The following is a 17684-nucleotide window of genomic DNA, read 5'->3' as shown; positions in this document are numbered from 1 at the left end:
CCGTCTCCACTAAAAATACAAAAATTAACTGGGTGTAGTGGTGCACGTCTGTAATCACAGTTACTCGGGAGGTTAAGGCAGGAGAATCGCTTGAAACTAGGAGGCAGAATTTGCAAGTGAGCCGAGATCTTGCCACTGCACTCTTTTTGAGACTCTGTCTCAAAAAAAAAAAAAAAGAAAAGAAAAGAAAGAAATCCTTCTCACTCTACAGTCAAAGTCTCATACTTTTAGAAATGCAAAGGTGTACTTTTATTGTAAGACTCCTAATTATCTTGTAAATAGCATAATTATATTGCACTGATTTGTGTGTGTGTGTGAAAAGCATTAAATTATTAGACATATACACTTTAACTATACCGCTTATGTTTGTAATCTTTGGCTTTTTTTTTTTTTTTTTTTGAGACGGAGTCTCTCTCTGTCGCCCAGGCTGGAGTGCAGTGGCGTGATCTCAGCTCACTGCAACCTCTGTCTCCCGGGTTCACGCCATTCTTCTGTCTCAGCCTCCCAAGTAGCTGGGACTACAGGCGCCTGCCACCACCCCTGGCTAATTTTTTGTGTTTTTAGTAGAGATAGGTTTCACCATGTTAGCCAGGATGGTCTTGATCTCCTGACCTCGTGATCCGCCAGCCTCAGCCTCCCAAAGTGCTGAGATTACAGGCGTGAGCCACCGCGCCTGGCCCAATTGTTGGCATTTTTAATTTTTTTTAATTAAAAAGGGAAAAGAACCACTTGAGGCCAGAAGTTTGAGACCAGCCTAAGCAACACAGAGAGACCCTGTCTCTATTAAGAAAAATAAAAATAGTTTAGCTAGGTAAGGTGATGTGCACCTGTAGTCCCAGCTCCTCAGGAGGCTGAGACAGGAGGACCACTTGAGTGAAGGAAGGAGTCTGAGATCACAATGGATTATGATTGTGCCACTGCACCCAGCCTGGGCAACAGAACAAGACCCTTTCTCTAAAAATAATTAATTGATTAATTAAAGCTCAAAATCTCAAAAAACTGGAAGAGATGCTGATTGTTCGTGACCTCTTTGAGTCTCTGGCATTCACCTTTCACATTTCTTTTCTTTCTTTTTTTTTTTTTTTTTTGAGACAGAGTCTCACTCTGTCACCCAGGCTGGAATGCAGTGGCACAATCTCAACTCACGGCAACCTCCACCTCCCGGGTTCAAATGATTCTCCTGCTTCAGACTCCTAAGTAGCTGGGATTACAGGTGAACGCAACCACACCCAGCTAATTTTTGTATTTTTAGTAAAGACGCGGTTTCACCATGTTGGTCAGGTTAGTCTCGAACTCCTAACCTCAGGTGATCCACCCGCCTCGGCCTCCCAAAGTGCTGCGATTACAGGCATAAACCACTGCACCCAGCCCACCTTTCACATTTGAAGGGTGAGAACGAGAGTATTGGTGAGCCATCACTAAGTTTGATTTTCGGGACACGGAAGTACCGCGGCATTTCCAGAAATTTCAGAGCGGAAGGCATTGCAAAAGGCAGGACTTTCTTTCACCAACCAGGTAGAGGGGTCTTGGGGTCTTGACAATGGGTTAATGACAATGGGGCGGACATGTACTTCACCACTGGCCGAGCTTGGTTACTTGGGCTCAAGGATGGCGGCAGTTCGAGACCAGCCTGACCAACATGGTGAAACCCCGATCCTACTGAAAATAGAAAAAATTAGCTGGGCATGGTGGTGCGTGCCTGTAATTCCAGCTGCTTGGGAGGCTGAGACATGAGAATTGCTTGAACCCAGGAGGTGGAGGTTGCAATGAGCCAAGATTGTGCCACCGCACTCCAGCCTGGGTGACAGAGCAAGACTCTGCTTCAAAAAAGAAAAAAGAAAAAATAAGGCCGGGCACAGTGGCTCGCGCCTGTAATCCCAACACTTTGGGAGGCTGAGGCAGGTGGATCACTGGAGGTCAGGAGTTTAAGACAAGCCTGGCCTATATGGCGAAACCCCAATTCTATTTAAAATACAAAAATTAGTCGGGCGTGGTGGTGCGCACCTGTAATCCCAGCCACTTGGGAGGCTGAGGCAGGAGAATCACTTGAACCCAGGAAGTGGAGGCTGCAGTGAGCTGAGATTGGGCCACTGCACTCCAGCCTGGGTGACAGAGCAAGATTCCACCTCAAAAAAGAAAAGAAAAAAAAAGGATTGGGGTGGGGCACCTCCAGGTTTTCAGACGGGTGTAGCTTTATCTGAGCTGTGCTTCAAAACGGCAACTTGGGGCAGAGGCGTAAGAGGGTAGGTACAGAGTAGGGAAGCCAAGACTTCAGTTAGGAGACCACTGTCAGTCATTCAGACAAATGGAATGTGAATGAAGGTTAAATTTGTGGAGAAGGACAAATGTGGATGGATTTGAGTAATATTCAGAAAAGCAGAATCAACAAGAAGCCAGACTGGGCCGAGGAAATTACCACCAACAAATGGTTAGGGGTGCCCCCACCCCCCACGTCAAATGCATCACAGAATCTTCAGCGTGGAAAGGATCTTCATGCTCAAGTACAACAATCCATCTGCTGCTTGGACCCCCCTGCCAAGCATCGAAATGGAAACATTCTCCTCGCTCTCTTTAAAGAAAACAGAGCACCTCACAGGACGGAGGACTGGCTGTGCTCAGAGAAATTCCAGCAAAGGAGGTCAAACCTGAATGACATCCAAAATGAGAAATGGTCCCTGCAATCCAGATGTGGGAGCTCTGAGAGAGTTGAAACCTATTTTTTACTTCCACCATTATTTATTTATTATCCTCATCTTTCTTCTTTTTTTTTTTCTTTGAGACAGGGTTTCACTCTGTCACTGAGGCTAAAGAGCAGTGGCCGGATCTCAGCTGACTGCAACCTCTACCTCCCGGGTTCAAGAAATTCTCCTGCCTCTGCCGGGTGAGGTGGCTCACACCTATAATCCCAGCACTTTGGGAGGCCGAGGTGGGCAGATCACCTGAGGTCAGGAGTTTGAGACCAGCCTGGCCAACATGGTAAAACCCTGTCTCTACTTAAAATACAAAAATTAGCCAGGAGTGGTGGCATGCACCTGTAATCCCAGCTACTCGGGAGGCTGAGGCAGGAGAATGGCATGTACCCGGGTGGTGGAGGTTGCGGTGAGCCAAGATCGTGCCATTGCACTCCAGCCTGGGTGACAAGAGTGAGACTTTGTCTGAAAAAAATAAAGAAAGAAATTCTCCTGCCTCAGCCTCCTGAGTAGCTGGGATTACAGGCACCCGCCACGAGGCCTGGCTAATTTTTGTATTTTTTGTAGCGATGGGGGTTCACCATGTTGGCCAGGCTAGTCTCAAACTCATGGCCTCAAGTGATCCGCCCTCCTTGGCCTCCCAAAGTGCTGGGATTACAGGGGTGAGCCACCGTGCCCGGCCCCTCTTATCCTCATCGTGCATCCTGTCTGTACACAGCCTTGAGTGTGGAGTCTCTGAAGCTGATTCTACTCCTGAACCATGCTCAGCGTAAGGGCTGGCGACACCGCTCGCAGAGAAAGTGTCCGACAAGGACAGTCACAGTTGGGTGGGATGAGCTCACTTTGTAATTCTTTTCCCAAGTGGCCTCTAAGCAGAGGAAATAATTAAGGAAGACGGTAATCATGGGGCAAAGGGTAAAGTCTGCCATGGATTAAACATTGGAAACAAAGAATGTGGAGAAATAGCTGCTCCCTGGCTTGGAGAACAGTGAACTCTAGTTAACTGAGGGCTTAGTTCTGGATTCCATTTTTATTCAACCATTTCTTAGAGCAGGAAGTCAGCCTGAAACATACATCCACATATACTTGTCTTTTTTTTTTTTTTTAATTATACTTTAAGTTCTAGGGTACATGTGCACAATGTGCAGGTTTGTTACATATGTATACATGTGCCATGTTGGTGTGCTGTACCTAGTAACTTGTCATTTACATTAGGTATTTCTCCGAATGCTATCCCTCCCCCCTCCCCCCTCCCATACTTGTCTTGTCAATCTATTTTCTCTGCATCTCTCTCCACCTTTTCCCTATTTCTCCCCCTCCCCTATCCAATAAATATGAGCAGGGGGTTGGATTCTAACAATCACATTCAATACACTATGACCACATGCAAATAGTCGTAAACACTGGGGGACAAAGAAGAGCCTATCACAACCTCATTCTGAAAAATGTGAAGAGGCTAGGTGCATAGTCACGCGTGTAACCCCAGCCCTTTGGGAGGCAGAGGACGGAGGATCACATGAAGCCAGGAGTTCGAGACCAGCCTGGTCAACATGGTGAAACCCTGTCTCTATTAAAAATACAAAAATCAGTTGGGTGTGGTGGCCCATGCCTGTAGTCCCAGCTACTCAGGAGGCTGAGGTGGGAGAATTGCTTGAAACCAAGAGAGTGAGGTTGCAGTGAGCTGAGATCGTGCCACTGCACTGTAGCCTGGATGATGGAGCAAGACTCTGTCTCGAAAGAAAGGAAAGGAAAGGAAAGGAAAGGAAAGGAAAGGAAAGGAAAGGAAAGGAAAGGAAAGGAAAGGAAAGGAGGAAGGAGGAAGGAGGAAGGAGGAAGGAGGAAGGAGGAAGGAGGAAGGAGGAAGGAGGAAGGAGGAAGGAGGAAGGAGGAAGGAGGAAGGAAGGAAGGAAGGAAGGAAGGAAGGAAGGAAGGAAGGAAGGAAGGAAAGAGAAAAATGTGGAGGATGCATGTAAACCAAGGTGATCACGACTCTTCATTTAAGCTGGGCACGCTGGCTCACGCCTATAATCTCAGCATTTAGGGAGTCCAAGGCGAGAGAATTGCTTGAGCCCAGGAGTTTGAGATCAGCCTGGGTGACAAAGCAAGACTCCATCTTTACAGAATTTTTTTTTTAAGTAGCTGGGCATAGTGGCATGCAACTGTAGTTCCAGCTGCTCAGGAGGCTGAGGTGAGAGGATCACTTGATCCCAGGAGTTCAAGGCTGCAGGGAGCTACGATGGTGCCACTGCACTCCATCCTGGGCCACAGAATGAGACCCTGTCTCAAAAAAAAAGGACTTGGACTTAGATAATAACCAGAAGCGGGTGGCTACCAAGATCTCATTTAGAAGAGGGGCATCTGCACTTTCTGAAGTGGTGTGCAAGACTTCACTCATTTTAATTAGTGGAGGCAGGATGGGGTGGGGGGTGGGGGGCGATGAAAATGCAATCAAAGAAAATAAACCGTGTGTTTTTCAATGTTATCTTTCACCTATCAAAAAAGGGGGAAACGATAATTTTTATTTTTATTTTTATTTTTTGAGACGGAGTCTCATTTTGTCACCCAGACTGGAGTGCAGTGGCACGATCTCAGCTCACTGCAACCTCCACCTCCCAAGTTCAGGCGATTCTCCTGCCTCAGTCTCCTGAGTGGGTGGGATTACAGGCACACACCACCATCTCGGGCTAATTTTTGTACTTTTAGGAGAAATGGGGTTTCACCATGTTTGCCAGGCTGGTCTCAAACTCCTGACCTCAAGTGATCTGCCCACTTCGGCCTCCCAAAGTGCTGGGATTACAGGTGTGAGCCACCACACCCGGCCAAGAAACACTAATTTTGTAGTCTTTGATATTCTCTGGGTGCAAGGAAATCTTCATTTTATACAAAAAAGGAATCATTTTGGGAGGGTTAAAAAATGCAGAATTCACAGGACAAACACCATGGCAGGCACAATGGGATTTTGGTGGAGTATGGCTACATTCAGGGAGCTGCAGAGCTAGAATCTCAGAAAGCATCTTCTGATTGATTATATTTCAGTGGCGCCTCCTCCCCTCACCGCATCGCATGGGGGTGTGTTCCCGGCCATTGTCATTCGCATAGATGCCCCCTTGGGTTGCTGTCCAGACTGAGTTCGAGTCCTGCGTCCTGCCTCAGTTCTGCCACCGCGCAGTGGTCTGACATCTTTTCTGAGCCTAACTGCAGCGCGCCGTACGGGTAGCAGCCTTGGGAGAGGGGACAGCAGCGCCACTCAGACACCTGGAGGCTGAGGCGGTTTCTAAACTATGGTGGACTCTATGGCGTGTTCTTTATTTAATGAAGGCATGAAATCATTAATTCACTCCTTCTGAAATCAAACACAAAAGTGCCAAGACCATGACTTAAATTCCTTGTGACCTTTTTAGTCTTTTCTTTTTTTTTTTAATTTTTGGGGGGACAGGGTCTCACTCTGTCACCCAGGCTGGAGTGCAGTGGCATTATCACAGCTCACTACAACCTCAACCTCCTGGGACTCAAGCCATCCTCCCACTTCAGTATCCTGAGTAGTTAGGACCACAGCCATGCGCCACCATGCCCAGCAATTTTTTTTTTTTTGAGTGGGGGACGGAGTTTTACTCTTGTCTCCCAGGTTGGAGTGCAATGGCGTGATCTCGGCTCACTGCAACCTCCGTCTCCCATGTTCAAGTGATTCTCCTGCCTCAGCCTCCCAAGTAGATGGAATTACAGGTGCTCACCACCACGCCCAGCTAATTTTTTGTATTTTTAGTAGAGACGAGGTTTCACTATGTTGGCCAGGCTGGTCTCAAACTCCGGACCTTGTGATTCACCTGTCTCGGTCTTGCAAAGTGCTGGGATTACAGGCGTGAGTCACCACGCCCGGCCATTAAAAAAATTTTTTTAGAGATGGCATTTCGCCATGTTGCCCAGACTGGTCTCGAACTCCTGGGCTCAAGCAATCCTCCTGCCTTGGCCTCCCAAAGTGCTGGGATTTCAGGTGTGAGTCACTGCACCCAGCTCTTGTGACCTTTTTTGTTTTTGTCAAAAAAGCTATTGTTCTACCAAAGATCGTAAAGGCCACTGATGAAAAGGAATGATGATTATTGAAATTACTGTAGCATTAATGAGTTACGGAATAGTAATGTCCTCCCTATATTTCAAAGGTCTCTCTGAAATGCAAATGCTGTTCTCACAGTACTTACCACCATACTTAGGCTGGGAGTTACAGACCCCTCCGAGGAGCTGGTGGAAGCAAGGAACTCTCTTCCCAGAAATGACAAGGAGACACAATTTCGCTCATCATTTCAGAAAGTTCATAGATTCCCTCCTCTCCCCTTAAAAGTAAAATGAAACAAAATCCTGCAGTCTCCACTTAGCACTTCATATTTCCACAATTCCCATCCGCCGATTTGGATTCTAATGTTCACGGGATCCCAGTACCCAGCCCAGTGCCTACACACCAGTAGTTGCTCAGTGCTAAGGCTTATTGTTAACCTGACTTTCTAGGCAAGAGTGGTGGACAAAGATAAATTATACATAGAAGTAGAGAGAGGCCGGGTGCGGCGACTCACGCCTGTAATCCCAGCACTTTGTGAGACTGAGGCGGGAGAATCACCTGAGGTCGGGGGTTTGAGACAAGCCTGACCAACATGGAGAAACCAACCCCGTCTAAAAAAATTAGCCAGGCATGGTGGCTCATGCCTGTAATCTTAGCTACTCAACAGGCTGAGGCAGGAGAATCGCTTGAACCCAGGAGGTGGAGGTTATGGTGAGCCAGCCAAGATCACGCCATTGCACTCCAGCCTGGGTGACAAGAATGAGACTCCGTCTCAAAAAAAAAAAAAAGGCAGTAGGGAGAAAGCTTATTTCTGTTGTTCGAGAAAAAAACTTTATTGGTCTTTCAGCTGTATCCATTTTTGTCGGGATTTGGGTCACCTGGAAATTTCATAGCATGGAAAAACAGGACTAGTTTCTCTTTTTTTTTTTTATTATTTTTAGAGACAGGATCTCACTCTGTTTCCTGGGCTGGAGTGCAGTGGCAAGATCATAGTTCTCTGCACCTTGGGCTCAAGCTATCCCCCCACCCCAGCCTCTCAAAAAGTGCTGGGATTAAGTCATGAACCACTGCATCCAGCCCAGTTTGTCTTATACAGAGAGGGATCCAAAACCCTTGCTTTTGGAAGAGTTTAATTGATCTAGAAATCTACGCAGTTACAAGAATAACCCCAGGCAAGTCCGGGCGCAGTGGTTCCTGCCTGTAATCCCAGCACTTTGGGAGACTGAGGCAGGCAGATCACGAGGTCAGGAGATCGAGATCATCCTGGCTAACACGGTGAAACCCCATCTCTACTAAAAATAAAAAATAAAAAAAATTAGCTGGGTGTGGTGGCACGCACCTGCAATCCCAGCTACACGGGAGGCTGAGGCAGGAGAATTGCTTGAACCTGGGAGGCAGAGGTTGCAGTGAGCCGAGATCGCGCCACTACACTCCAGCCTGGCCGACAGAGAGAGATTCCGTCTCTAAAAAAAATAAAATAAATAAATAAATAACCCCAGGCAGGGGCCTAGGGGAAAACAGAGAGGCCTCCAAAAGACCAAAATGCAACCTAAAGTTTGCCTTAATGGTCTTGCTCCTTTACAGAATCAGCCCACAGGAAAATGCTGGCTTCCAGGGCATCCACAGTGGGTGGTCCCAGGCCCTACTTTGGGATATAGTCCAGGCTGTGTCACTTTCCCACCTGACCTACCAGGGCCCCCATCTGGCCTTCCTGGTTCTCCGCTTTCCTTAGTCCTGAATCAGTCACCTCGGAACCTCCTGGTTCTGGATCTGAATTTCTGCTCCCCTTAGACACCTACCTTCTGACACTTGTCCCCTGGCCCTAAGCCCTGCTGACAGACAATTCTACAGCTGCAAAGCCAGGTCTACAGGGAGTGGGGTGGTCCTGGGGAAGGAACCAGCCCAAGGCCACTAGGGTTCTCTTCAATCTAATCATCTATTTTCAATTCCTTATCTTACTTTAATTTTCTGTCGCTTTGGCAATGTCAGATATTCTTCCCTTCTTGAAATTTTCTTTGTCACCAAATTCCAGAATGTCACTTTCCTGCCATTCCTAGCAGATTTCAAGCAATGTGCTAGGCACTGGGGGGCAAAGACATTCCAGACAGTTTCTGCAAGACACTCATGGTTTGATGGGGTTTTTGGAGGACAGGCTAGGTACAGGGAATATCATCGCAAGTCAGCTGGACAGGTTCCATGACGAGGACTGTACAACGGACAGGGTGGTGCAGAGAATCGGGTATTCGTTTCCTTTGACTTTTCTAAAGAATAAGCCACAAATTTAGTGGTGGCTTGCTTATTAAATCTATTAAAACAATGGAGATGTATTACCTTACAGTTCTGGAGCCCAGAAGTCTAAAATGGGTGGGCAAGCTGGGCACGGTGACTCGTGCCTGTAATCCCAGCACTTTGGGAGGCCGAGGCGGGTGGATCATCTGAGGTCAGGAGTTCAAGGCCAGCCTGGCCAACATGGAGAAACCCCCGTCTCTACCAAAAATACAAAAAATTAGCCAGGCGTTGTGGCAGGCACTTGTAATCCCAGCTACTTGGGAGGCTGAGGCAGGAGAATCACTTGCACCCTGGAGGCAGAGGTTGCAGTGAGCCAAGATCACACCATTGCACTGCAGCCTGGACAACAAAAGCGACACTGTGTCTCAAAATAAATAAATAAATAGTAAAAAAATAAATAAAAATAAAAATAGGCCAGGTGCAGTGGCTTACACCTATAATCCCAGCACTTTGGGAGGCCAAGGCAGGCAGATCACCTGAGGTCAGGAGTTCAAGACCAGCTTGGTGAAACCAAACCAACATGGTGAAACCCTGTCTCTACTAAACATACAAAAATTAGTCGGGCATGGTGGCACATGCGTGTAATCCCAGGCATGTAATCCCTACTCGGGAGACTGAGGTGGGAGAATCTCTTGAACCCAGGAGGCAGAGGTTGCAGTGAGCCAAGATGGCGCCACTGCACTCCAGCCTGGGCAACCGAGGGAGACTCCGTCTCAAAAAAACAAACACATACATACATACATACATACACACATACATACATAAAAATAAAAATGGGTGGGCAGAGCTGTGTGTCTTCTGGAGGCTTCAGGGGAGAATCCGTTTCTTGTAGACCTTCCTGTGTCCCTTGTGATGACATTGAGCTCACCTGGATAATCTGGGATAGTCTCTTATCTCAAGATCGTTAGTTTAATCATATCTGCAAAGCCCTTTTTGCCACAGAAAGTGCTATATTCATTCACAGGGTCTGGAGATGAGGATGAGGATATCTTCAAGGATTATTACTCTGTCTACCAAGAATAGGTAGACTAGATACTCCCTAGAGTATCCAGAGAACCCTTCAGAGAGGAGACTCTTGGAGCTGAATCTCGCAAGTTTAGTGATCATCCATTTTCACCAGAAGTGAGGAGGGTGGAAGAGGGAGAGCAGGTGAAGAAATGATACTTGCTGAGATACTTCATGAAGAAAGAGAAGTGAGCCCGGAGATCTGGAAGCCACTCAGTGTGGCTGTAGGGCTGAAGAGGGTAGATTAGATTAGAAAAGCAAAGTAGAAGGCTGGCTGCGGTGGCTCACGCCTGTAATTTCTGCACTTTGGGAGGCCGAGGCAGGAGGATCGTTCAAGCCCAGAAGTTCAAGGCTGTAGTGAGCTATATGGTGACACCACTGCATTCGGACCTGGGTGACAGAGCCAGACCCTGTCTCAAAAAATAAAGAAAAGTATGCCGGGCGCGGTGGCTCAAGCCTGTAATCCCAGCACTTTGGGAGGCCGAGACGGGCGGATCACGAAGTCAGGAGATCGAGACCATCCTGGCTAACCCGGTGAAACCCCGTCTCTACTAAAAATATACAAAAAACTAGCCGGGCGAGGTGGCGGGCGCCTGTAGTCCCAGCTACTCGTGAGGCTGAGGCAGGAGAATGGCGTAAACCCGGGAGGCAGAGCTTGCAGTGAGCTGAGATCCGGCCACTGCACTCCAGCCTGGGCGACAGAGCGAGACTCTGCCTCAAAAAAAAAAAAAAAAAGAAAAGTAGACCAAGCGCGGTGGCTCATGCCTGTAATCCGAGTACTTTGGGAGGCCAAGGCGAGCGGATCACCTGAGGTCAGGAGTTAGAGACCAGCCTGGCCAACATGGTGAAACCCCATCTCTACTAAAAATATGAAAATTAGCCAGGCATGGTGGTGGGTGTCTGTAATCTCAGCTACTCGGGAGACTGAGGCAGGAGAATTGCTTGGACCCAGGAGGCGGAGGTTGCAGTGAGCTGAGATCATGCCACGGCACTCCAGCCTGGGTAACAGAGTGAGATTTGTCAAAAAGGAAAGGAGGGGAGGGGAGGGGAGGGGGAAAGAGAGAAAGGAAAGAAGGAAGGAAGGAAGGAAGGAAGGAAGGAAGGAAGGAAGGAAGGAAGGAAGGAAGGAAGGAAGGAAGGAGGGAGGGAGGGAGGGAGGGAGGGAGGGAGGGAGGGAGGGAGGGAGGGAAGGGAGGGAGGGAGGGAGGGAGGGAAGGGAGGGAGGGAGGGAGGGAGGGAGGGAGGGAGGGAGGGAGGAGGCTTGGTCACAAAGGGTTTTTTTTTTGTTTGCTTTGTTTTTTTACCATATTAAGGATTCTGAAATTTATCCTGTAGCTATTATTTACTTGGTCAGTGCTATTGCTTTAGCCTATGCTATTGTTTCTTTAAACTTTTATTTAAATTGACTCACTTTTGTTCTGAACAATAATGTCCATGAAATCACAGGTTTTATGTTTCAGTTAAATCCTTCCAGTGGGTGTTAAAATGAATACCCCTAACTACAAAAATAAAATATTCTTCCATGTCCTACTTAACTCATCCATGCACACCCACGAATGAAGACCAGACTTTGAGAAATGGAGCCACAGGCGATGGGAGCTATTGCGCGGTTTTAAGCAAGGAAAGGACATGATCAGGTTTGCCTTTGATAAATGTCATTCCAGCCACATGGAGCACTTTGGGCTGATGGAAATGAGCAAAACAGCAAAAGACTGTAAATGAGGCTAAGTTCACAACACTGGGGATGAGAGATGGGGAATATCAATGTGGTAGAATTGACTCGGAATACGGACTGGAAAGAGAGGGAGGAGTTGAGTATAAGGGCCAGGGTTCCAGCACGTGCAACACAGGAGATTGTCCAGAAGCCAAGAGAGTACATAGCGTGGAGTGGTGAGAGGGGGAGAGTGGGAAGGCAAATGTTTATTTTGGTCTGAAACATGTTGAATATGAAGTGTTTGTGGAATACTCATGTAAGTACCTGTGTCTGGGGCTCTGGGGACCGGGAATCCTTTAAGGCAGTGTTGTCCACTGGAAAGTGGATGTGACCACATGCGTCATCTTAAGGGTTCAAGTGGCCCCATTTTAAAAAGTAAAAAGAAGCCAGGCATGGTGGCTCACGCCTGTATCCCAGCACTTTGGGAGGCCGAGGCAGGTGGATCATGAGGTCAGGAATTGTAGACCAGCCTGGTCAACACAGTGAAACCCAGTCTGTACTAAAAATACAAAAATTAGCCAGGTGTGGCTGGGCGCAGTGGCTCATGCCAGTAATCCCAGCACTTCGGGAGGCTGAGGTAGGTGGATCACGAGGTCTGGAGTTCAAGACTAGTCTGGCCAAGAATGGTGAAACCCCATCTCTACTAAAAATTAAAAAAAAAAAAAAAATTATCCAGGCATGGTGGCAGGCGCCTGTAAGCCTAGCTACTCCGGAGGCTGAGGCAGAGAATTGCTTGAACCCGGTAGGTGGAGGTTACAGTGAGCCGAGATCGTGCCACTGCACTCCAGTCTGGGCAACAGAGTGAGACTCCACCTCAAAAAAAAAAAAAGTAAAAAGAAACAGGTGACACTCTGTGTGTGTGTGTGTGTGTGTGTGTGTGTGTGTGTGTGTGTGTGTGTTTGAGATGGAGTCTTGCTCTGTCACCCCGGTTGGAGTGCATTGGTGTGATCTTGGTTCATTGTAGCCTCCGCCTCCCAGGTTCAAGAATTCTCTTGCCTCAGCCTCCTCAGTAGCTGGGATTATAGGTGCCCACCACGCCTGGTTAATTTTTTTTCTTTTCTTTTCTTTTCTTTCTTTTTTTTTTTTTTTGATGGAGTCTTACTCTGTCGCCCAGGCTGGAGTGCACTGGCATGATCTCGACTCACTGCTACCTCCACCTCCTGGGTTCAAGTGATTGTCCTGTCTCAGCCTCCCGAGTAGCTGGGATTACAGGCACCTGCCACTACACCCAGCTTATTTTTTTGTATTTTTAGTAGAGACGGGGTTTTGCCATGTTGACCAGGCTGGTCTCGAACTCCTGACCTCAGGTGATCCACCCGCCTCAGCCTCCCAAAGTGCTGGGATTACAGGCGTGAGCCATTGCGACCTGCCTGACAATTTCAAGCAGAAGAACGGGAATAGCAAATGCTGGAGGCTGGGTGCATGGGCTCCAGATGTAGCCCAAGCTCAAATCCCGGCTTCACTACTTGCAGCTGGGAAATGTGGTAGCACTGTCCGTGCCATTGACATCTGACTCACTGATCTTACCCGAAGCTGCAGGGGCCAGCCCGCTGACAGTATCCCACCTCAATCACTTGCCTACCCAGCACTCCAAGGCAGCTCTGTTGGCCCTGTAGTTCTAAGTCCTGTCCAGACCAGTGAGAGGACATGCAGGGAGCTCTGGGGAGTTAACATCCAGGGACAACCCTTAACCACCAAAGGACAGGAGTCAGTGGATAAAGCCATGGCTTCTTTTCCTGCCAGTAGCATAAGGGTACAGATTTGTTGCTATTGCTGTTGTGACAAATGATCACTAACTTTGTGGCTTTGTCAGAGGCATTTGAACCAGATCAACTCCATCTTGAATGGGAGCTGGGTAAAATGAGGCTAAGACCTAGTGGGCTGCACTCCCAGATGGTTAAGGCGTTCAAAGTCACAAGATGAGATAGGAGGTCAGCATAAGATACAGGTCATAAAGATCTTGCTGATAAAACAGGTTGCAATAGAGAAGCTGGCCCAAATCCACCAAAACCAAGATGGTGACGAGAGTGACCTCTGGTTGTCCTCACTGCTACACTCCCACCTGTGCCATGACAGTTTACAAATGCCACAGCAATACAGGAAGTTATCCTATATGGTCTGAAAAGGGAGACATGAATAATTCACCACTTGTTTAGCATATCATCCAGAAAGAACCATAAAAATGGGCAACCAGCAGCCCCTAAGTCTGTTCTGTGTATGGAGTAGCCATTCTTCTACTCCTTCACTCTCTTAATAAACTCATTTTAAAGAAATACATAAATAAAATAAAATAAACTTGCTTTTGCTCTTTTGCTTTGCACTGTGGACTTGCCCTGAATTGATTCTTTCTTTTTTTTTTTTTTTGAGATGGAGTCTCGCTCTGTCACTCAGGCTGGAGTGCAGTGTCGCGATCTTGGTTCACTGCAACCTCCACCTCCTGGATTCAAGCGATTCTCCTCCCTCAGCCTCCCAAGTACTGGGATTACAGGCGCCCGCCACTACACCTGGCTAATTTTTGTATTTTCAGTAGAGACAGGAATTCACCATGTTGGTCAGGCTGGTCTCAAACTCCCGACCTCAGGTGATCCACCCGCCTTGGCCTCCCAAAGTGATGGGATTATAGGCGCGTGCTACCACGCCCGGCTCACCCTGAATTATTTCTTCTGTGAGATCCAAGATTCCTCTCTTGGGGTCTGGATCACAGCCCCTTTCCTGCAACAGCTTGAATTATGATCTGAAGTTCTGTGCGCCAGAAGTCTGACATGGATCTCATTAAGCTAAGATCAAGGTATCAGCTAGATGTATTCTCTTCTAGAGGCTCTAGAGGATAACCTGCTTCCTTGTCTTTTCCATATTCTAGGCGGCACCTGTATTCCTCAGTTTGTGGCCCCTTCCTCCATCTTCAAAGCCAGCAGTGTCAGCCTAATTCCTTCTCACGCTCCCATCTCTCCGGCTGTCTATTCCCTCTTCTGCTTTTCAGAAGGCTTGTGATTACCTTGGATCCACCTAGATTGTCCAAGATAACCACCCTATTTTAAGCTCAAATGATGAGCACATTTTTCTTTAATTATTTTAAGAGACAGCGTCTCTGTCACCCAGGCTGGAGTGCAGTGGTGCAATCATACCTCACTGTGTCCTTGAATTCCTGGGCTCAAATAATCTGCCGGCCTCAGCCTCCTGAGTAGCAGGGACTAGAGGCATGAGCTACAACACTTGACTCTGATCAGTGTATTCAATTCCATCTGCAACTGAAATTCCTCTTTGCCTTATAACATAACATAGTCACAGGCTCTGGGGATTGGGACATAGGCATACTGGAGCGTGTCATTCGTCTGCCTGCCCCAGGGGGTGTTCCATACCGTTTCTCAGATCAGCCTCAACAGGGCAGAGTCCCAGGTGCCCGCGGCAGTAAGCCACTCTTTAACATTCCTTCCGGCTTTCTCCCTTCCGTTTCCTCCTTATGTTTCCTAGGATCATCTCCTAAATTAACTAACTTCCTTCTCCCTAATCCTTGTCTCCAGGTCTACTTTGGGGGAGCCCAAACTAAGACAGTGACCTTGGATAAATTACTTATTTAGCCTGAACTCTGGTTCCCATCTCCATGAAAGAAAAACATGTAGTAGTACCTACCTCAGGGGGCTATGGGGAGAACTCTGAGTCAATGCTTTAAAACACTGTGCAGTGGGGTATGTAGTGAATCCTCAACAAAGGTTAGCTATTGTTGGAGGGGTGGAAGTCAGGGTACAGGCAGGGACCAGCCTGGAGCAGACAGAGGGCAGTGCTGTCTCTGAGACACTGACCCTGGAGGTCAGAGGAGTGTAGTAGGGCGAGGGAAAGGTGCGGGAATTACAGGGTTTCCTCTGAGGACATGAATTTTTTCTGTAAGGTGCATCTGCTCTTGAAGGCAGCAAAGTGTGAACCAGCCCTTGGGGAGAATAATGAACATCAGGAATAACATCCTCAAGGATTTTTGAGCTGTCAGAAAAGCCCGCTGGCACTGGGGGATGACATGCTCATCATGGCAGGATCTATAAGTTCTGAGTTTTCTCCAGCCCAGTGGAAGGACAAGGAAGGCAGGTAGAGGGGCTTAAGTTTGGACATTCGGGGGTGAACATGGTCATTGAAGACGGTTGAGGGGAGATGAGGCTGCAGAACTAACCTCAGGGGGTCCAAGCTGAACAGAATGAAAATGAACCACTTCAGGAGACTGGTGGCTCCCATGAAGTTAGAGTATGGGTGTCAGATGTAAAGAAAGGAGAGGACTCAGGGAAGGGGGAGAGGGTGTTGGTGTTTTAAGATTTCCAGGGTTAGCTAAGCATGGTAGTAATCCCAGCTACTCAGGAGGCTGAGGTGGGAGGATTGCTTGAGCCCAGAAGTTTGAGACCAGCTTGGGCAACATAACAAGAGCTCATCTCTGAATGAATAAAAAATGAAAGATTTCGAGGGCGGAGAAGGTTCATTGCACGGCCATGAGAATGGGTGTCTAAAGTGGAATTAAGGTCAAGGTCATCAGATTTGCACATCCATCATCTAGCACGTGCCATTCCTGAGAATGGACCCTCTCCATCCCCCGGGATGACAGAGCAGGGGCCACTTTTGAATGGACATGATTCAAACCATACAGGGGAGTGACACTTCTGGCAGCAGACGATGGCAGTGCTGGATGGCATGAGCCCTGAATGAGAAGGGCAGGTGACAGGAAGGTGATGTCGCTGGAGCTGCTTTGCTGCTTTGGGGTGAGCAGCATGTGAGGTACAGAACAGGCAGCCTTTAGTCCCTCTGGGTTTCAGAGGAAGTGGAATTCTTAGGTCAGTGTTCTTTAAAAGCATAAGAATCACCCAGGGAGCCGGAAAAATGGGGATTCTTAGCATCCCTTCCCCACCACGTACACCTCCGACCTGCTGGAGTCTTTTCCCATGGCTGCCATAACAAAGGACCGCAAGCTGGGAAGTTTAAATCCTGGAGGCTGTTAGTGGGAAGCCAAGGTGTCAGCAGGGCTACGCTGCCTCTGAAGGCTCTAGGGAAGAATTCCAACCTGCCTCTCCCAGCTTCTGGTGCTGACAGCAACCTCTGCTGTAGCTTGCAGCTGCATTGCTCCAACCAGTCTCGGTCTTCACATGCATGGCCCTGTTCCCCGTGTCTCTTCTGTGTCGCTGTCTCCAAATCTTCCTTTTCTTTTCTTTTTTCTTTTTTTTTTTTTTTTGAGACATCTTGCTCTGTCATCCAGGCTGGAGTGCAGTGGCATGATCCCAGCTCACTGCAACCTCTGCCTCCTGGGTTCAAGCGATTCTCCTGCCTCAGCCTCCCAAGAAGCTGGGATTACAGGCGTGTGCCGCCACGCCCAGCTAATTTTTGTTTCGCCATGTTGGCCAGGCTGGTCTGAAACTCCTGGCCTCAAGTGATCTGCCCACCTCGGCCTCCCAAAGTGCTGAGATTACAAGTGTAAGCCACCTCGCCTAGCCCAAATATTCCTTTTCTTCTAAGAACATGAGCCATAGAAATTTACGGCATATCACAATTGAGTATGACTTCATCTTACCTTGATTAAATCTGCAAATATTTTATTTCCAAGTAAGGCCACATTCACAGGTATGGGGGGCAGTCAGGATTTCAACACACCTTTCGTGGGGGACAAAATTCAACCCATTGTATCTGCTAGCTGTAATCTTTCGAGTGAGGCTGGTAAATTAGTTCTTTTTGTTTTGCTCCGTTTTGTTTGAGACAGGGTCTTACTATGTTACTCAGGCTAGAGTGTAGTGGTGTGATCACAGCTCAATCTAGCCTTGAACTACTGGGTTCAAAATGATCTACCTCAGCCTCTCAGGTAGTTAGAACTATAGGCATGCACCATCACACCTGGCTACTTTTTTTTTTTTGAGACTGAGTCTGGCTCTGTCGCCCAGGCTGGAGTGCAGTGGCCGCATCTCAGCTCACT

The sequence above is a fragment of the Macaca mulatta genome, chromosome 9 (assembly GCF_049350105.2).
Source record: "Macaca mulatta isolate MMU2019108-1 chromosome 9, T2T-MMU8v2.0, whole genome shotgun sequence".
Classification (NCBI taxonomy): domain Eukaryota; kingdom Metazoa; phylum Chordata; class Mammalia; order Primates; family Cercopithecidae; genus Macaca; species Macaca mulatta.
This window is presented reverse-complemented; position numbering follows the sequence as displayed.